A 6,000-nucleotide genomic window follows, 5' to 3' on the forward strand; every position below is an offset into this window, starting at 1 on the left:
TACCTTCTTAGCAAGGGTCTTCCATTACGGTGTTTTCTTTCCCAGCTAATTCATACAATTTCCACGAAGCCGTCATGCTGGAAGGCGCAATCATCCCGCAGGATCGGCAATTTCGCCCGACACCTGCTAATGCACGAATGTGTCAGCGGCGACGAGCGGCCAAAGAATGAAATTGAGTATTATGCTAATGCCAATGGTCGTGCAAGCTCTCCGCAATGTTGCATGCGATAGGGACACGGACGCTTCATGCCAGCGCTAAATCTTTTCGTTATTACGAGAAAAAACCGGTCCGCGAAAGGATGCCGGCTCGAAATATCGCTATTTGCGAAGAGAATGTCCTCGGACGAGCGACCGGATTATCCGAAGGCGTCATTTTATCAAGCACCTGCTGACGCGGTCCCTTCTTCCTGGAAGCAGCTTTTCTACACATTGCCGATACGTAAGCGAGAACTGCCCCTAATCGCCGTCGCCAATTAGGCAACATTGTACGAATCTCTCAAATTCTTTGCTTTCTTTACGTCTGTTATACATCTTTCTTGGAAGCACGCGTCGATGACGAGTTTATGATTGGGAGGCTTGTCAAAGAGGCGTGTTAGCGGAGAAGTAAACTCATAAATATCTAACGATCCGTAACGTTGCTTGTTTCAATGAATAAGTTATTAATCACAAAGCTAAGGTGACGTAATCTAAGCTAGCGTAATCTAATGTGATTAATTATTTTTTTGTATGACGCAGTAACAGCCAGACATTTGCCTTAATTCGTTAAAATTACACTGGAAGAGGAATCTCGTTGCAATTGGAAATCTTGTAAATTCAATAAGTACGTGTGTGGGCAAAGGAACGAATCTGAATTCTTGTAAAAATTATCTGATAAATATGATTAATTTTTTCTTATTAAATATACCAGAATTTGATCATGAAACTAAAATCTGTATGATATTAATGAGTATATAATTTTAATGTGGAACATAAATTTTTGATAGTATTTGTTAATGTCTTAAGAGGATGCTATAGTTACCGAAGAACTTCCTCGACGTCGGCATTGCAGATTATTTTTCGAGGGAGACCAGGCTATCGCTCTTTGTCCAACGCATAGATCTGTCTTTGTTTTTCGATTATTTCGCCATCTGCGAAAAGACCTATTAACTACAGCCACTGCTCTTCTTGCCATCGTTTACGTACGCTAAGCGAAATTTGGACACGTACAACTGTTCACCTATTAAACTTTTTTGTTAGGTTGTTGACTGAAACGATACACAGTCAGTGTTGTTTGTTAGAGTTTTCTGAAGTCCGCCCTGGTCTCATTTTATACATACGAGCTACAAAACGTCAGTAAATAACAAAAATTAATCTTGGTTGACAGATCCACGAATCGAAAATAAATGAATTTTTAACTTTTTGATCGATTTTCTCATAAAATTTACCAGAGCAGACTTTGTTTTGGTGCGTACTTTTATTTTGCAAAAGGATTTTGTGATCTGTAAAGCCAATTCAAAAATTAATGAACACTGTAATGGTCGATAATTTCCGTCAGTATAGCATCCTCTTAATACGTTTTAGCACATGTAATTTCTAAGAATCATCAGGTTACTAAGTTAATTTTTGTAGATAACAAAAAATTATTTTGTCAATGTGTACTTCCTAGTAACTTGTATTAGAAATTTATAATATATATTCTTTCTTGTGCCGTTTTTACTTACGAAAAATAGAATTCCGTCACGTCCATCTAGTGGCAGTGCCGTGCACTATTATAACTATACTAGAAGTTTTGTATATTAAATCAGATAAAGCTAACTAAATACTCTATGTAGCACTTAGACGACTTAAAATTATGATATTATATTAGATTTATGATATTATATTAGATAGAGATATGTATCCATAAAATAAAGATAATTTAATTTTTATTTATACCTAGATAAAAGATAAAATTCCATATGATTTTGTCTAGATAATTTTTAAAAAAATTAATGCTGTTGAGTAAAACAATTCAGAATATAAAAATAATATATTCATATCTTTATTTTTCAATCTTTACTTTTTAAAAATAAAAGTTCTAGTAATAATTTATAATCTCACAAAAATATTTCTTTCTTCATTTAAATAAATACGTAAATAAAAATTTAATTTATAAAATAGAAGGAATATATAACATAATGACAACATTTCTTGTAAAAGTTTTCAAATATATAATTATAATTTTGGTGCAATTTTTATATTACACTACTGCTGCGTTCCGATATATACTAAAAATCTACAAATCACTTTACGTATACTATAGATTTTCAGTACTGGTAGTGCATTTCAAAACGCAATTTTGTTATAACTTCGAAAAATTTTGTTAGAATAAATAGTTGACAAACTCGAAGATTTAGATTGAGGACAATACTTATTCTGGATACTATTTACATTATCTTAAATAATTTGAAAAATATAATTTCTCTTATCTAAAATAAAAATAAAGTTAATATACATTAATAATCCAGATAAAGATGAAATAAAATGATTTTTTTATCTAACTTTATGTAAAATCATCTAGATAATCATCTACTTGATTTTATTTAGATAACGGCAAATTAATATTTATAGTTAATTCTATCAAACATATAGTTGTAAAAAATTGAGTCATATGATAATCAAAACTTTTGTTTGATCTCATTAAAATATATCTTGTTAATATAACTAAAGCATTTTTTCAGTATATTTTATGAATAACCTTGTCGTGAAAAAAATTAATTTTATCAGAATTAAATTTACACAAGATTCAAATAAAGCAACAAACTTTGTTGTTGAACAAAATTTCAAAGTTCCACTAAAATTTAGTTTTTCCGACGAGATTTGGACTTTATTTGTCTCGTTTCGCGCGATTTCTTTACGTTTTCCGACAGGCATGCATCGCGAACGAAAAGTCAGAGGAGAAATGGGGAAGGCCCAGGTGTGTGTTTCTCTTCCGACGTAAGGCGAGAGACGGAAAGCAATCGGCTCTCTTCGCGGCAATATCGCGATAAGTATCTCGGACTCCGACTCCGCAAAACATGAGGAACGATCTGCGTAGTGGTGCTTTGATGGCGGCCAGCCAGAAGTAAATCTAAGGTTTACGAGGCAGTACCGCCTCTTACTAGCACCTCCTCGAGCACTACCCCGAGTACCATGGGGCACCGCGAGAGCGCGAGCCCCTCATAATTCTCATAATAAATCGCCTCGGAACAACTGACGCCCGCTCCACATACAAAGGGATCACCGACCAAAAGGAGGATCGAAGGGTTGGCGCGAGGGAGGGGGAGGAGGGAGGAAGGGGGGCGAGGAGAGGGAGGGAAGGGCAGGGAGGGGAAGGGCTCGCAACAATGGGTCGACCCAGATCGCGAAACTCGCCGCTGTTGCGAAAGGCGTTGCTATTGCATCTCAAGCGCGAGGCGGTCGGATCCCCGACTGGTGGTACCCTGGCGAATCTATGAAGCGGACTCCTTCGCGGAAATCATTCATCGCGAGATGTTTAAATCTTCGTCGATCTTTATGGGCCGTGAATCGTTACACCTCCACGGTTTCGTAATCGCGGCGCTGTTGAGTTTTTCAATAGCTGGGACCCCCTGTCTCTTCCAGATCGGGCTCGAGCTCGAATCAAGTTGTAATATCTCGTTGCGTTAAGAAACCGAGGAAGGACGGCGGATGCGGGCCCACAGCTATAATCCCGAGTGCCTCGCAGCACTGCGGCGAACGACGTAGCTATTCTACTCTCGCATGTCTCGAATATTCTCCGGCATTAGTTACATTGTATCGCGACTGGACTGAGTCCGTCCGGCCGGCCAGGCCGGGCCGGGCGGACGCCTTCGAGCGCGTCTTCGTGTCCCGCGAGCCGTGTAGCGTGCATCGTGCCCCATGCGCGTGGTCACAGGCCCCGATAATATAGTTATTACCAACAGGGGGCCCCGCGGCCACAAGAAAGCGACGAACCCCGCATTAAAAACCAATTTTTAGTTCCGAAAAAACCTCCGCTCTCCGTCGTAATAACAGGCCTGATAATCTATAGTAGGTTTTCTATCCCGGGCCCGAGGACCGACCTGCCAGGCCCATTCCCCCTCCCCCTCTCCCCCCGCCTGGAACCCCGAGCGTTTTGCTCTCCTCTCACCGCGCGTTCGGTTCTCCTAACCCGGTCGGGATAATCAAGCAAATTGATGCCTCCTCGTCTCTCCGCCGCGACGACTTTTTTCAATTAAAATGGCCCACGATGCAACCGACAGCTGTCGAACGGGGCCTACGACGTAATCACGGTGGGACTTCGATTCATCAATCGATCGGCCGTTTGACGTGCGTCCTGTTTTCAATTCGGTTTTCTCGAGCAGAACGAGCTCTGTGATTATTCGCGACCGAGCGAGAAAACTTGTAACAGTTATTGATAGATAAGTGCGTAGCAATCAATTTACTTTATACGTTTCGATAAACGGCAACGCAAAATTGCATCAATCCGATGATTAAACTTCAATGATAAAACTGATGTAGTCGGGATCACCTAACATGTTAATTGACCCGTCGGTTAAGTAATTTTCAGGTGATCTTTCGGCACGATTGTATATAAATTACGGAGTCGACTTGATATTATTGCAACTAATGATCCGCGACGTTCACGTCATATCTCTTTCGTAATCTATCTTTCTCCCTTCATTCTTAATTACTCAGAAGTTATAGATTGAACTATAATTAATCATTACTGACTGTACGATAAAACCCGCCTGATAGGTTCGTTTCTAATAACTTTTTTTTTTTAATTATGTGAAAATGCAAAAACAACTTACAAAATGAAAAAAGGAAATATGGTTAAGCGCGACACCGAGTGTATTAGAATTCGAAATGAATAAGTGACTGAAAAAATATAACAATTTTTATTGTCTTCAATTACGTTTAGGTATTATACATAAAAAAGTTAGTTAATTAAATTAAGTCATTGTCTCATATATAAACTAGGTTATAAAATTTTCATTAAAGAATTCAATAAACAGATATATAACTTTTTTACTTGAAGAAGGTATAATTCTTTTATGGAAAGTATATTTATTTTATATAATAATAATTTTAATAATAATGAATTGACAATAAAAAATAGTAGGTATGGAACAGCAACATCTTTCATCCAAAAATTAGAATTTTTCAATACTGTTATAATTATTATGTCAAAACAAGCTTTTACAGCTTTTCAAGTAATTATTAAAATATAGAAATAAAAATAATATACTGTGTTTTGCTAAAATTATCAAATTCTTGGAAGTAAACTATATATTCCTGCTAACGCATGAAACAGTGGTTGTTAATTTGATACTAATTTTTCTTCTACGTAGCGTAGCGTGTGAGGCCGAGAAAGTATTTTAAAATAATAACTATAACTCTAATCAGAACTATATCTAAGTAGCGTGTTCCGGAGAGGGCGGCTCTAATATTCATCGCATAATTATCTCGCGTAGAACGCAAATACCCCTTTACCTATTTCTATTAGGTGTATCCCGCCAAAATAACGGCCAATTACGCGCGGTGTATGGTCAAAAACTGTTCCGCTACTTTATTACAGGTTTGCCAGCTCCGAGCCGCAAACTCGACTCCTCCCGGTCTTCGGCTTCTACGAACAGCCGAAATTACATAGCGTCCGCTGTTCCAATATTTTGTGACGCGTAGACATGATGAAGGAAAAACGTTATCTATGCTAACGAAGAATATTCGCGACATGTCTCTCTATGATTTACATGAAACTGGGTACATATCTACAGGACAAATCTAAGGGACGGTTTGACGCGATTTATGATAAGATTGCTTTCCAACTTCTCTCGAAGTGCCTAGTTGCAGCCCAAGCTATTAGAATTTCAGTAACAGTCGCCTGGTTGTGTCACTAGAATGGCGGAAGAGGACCTCGGCCTGGCCGAGTCCACAGTAAATTTCTATTAACGGCGCGGCGTTCGAAACAATCGGCCATTAAATCGAACGATCCCGCGGTAGATAATAACTGGTAATAATCGG

Source organism: Solenopsis invicta, chromosome 13, assembly GCF_016802725.1.
Source record: "Solenopsis invicta isolate M01_SB chromosome 13, UNIL_Sinv_3.0, whole genome shotgun sequence".
In the NCBI taxonomy this organism is placed as follows: domain Eukaryota; kingdom Metazoa; phylum Arthropoda; class Insecta; order Hymenoptera; family Formicidae; genus Solenopsis; species Solenopsis invicta.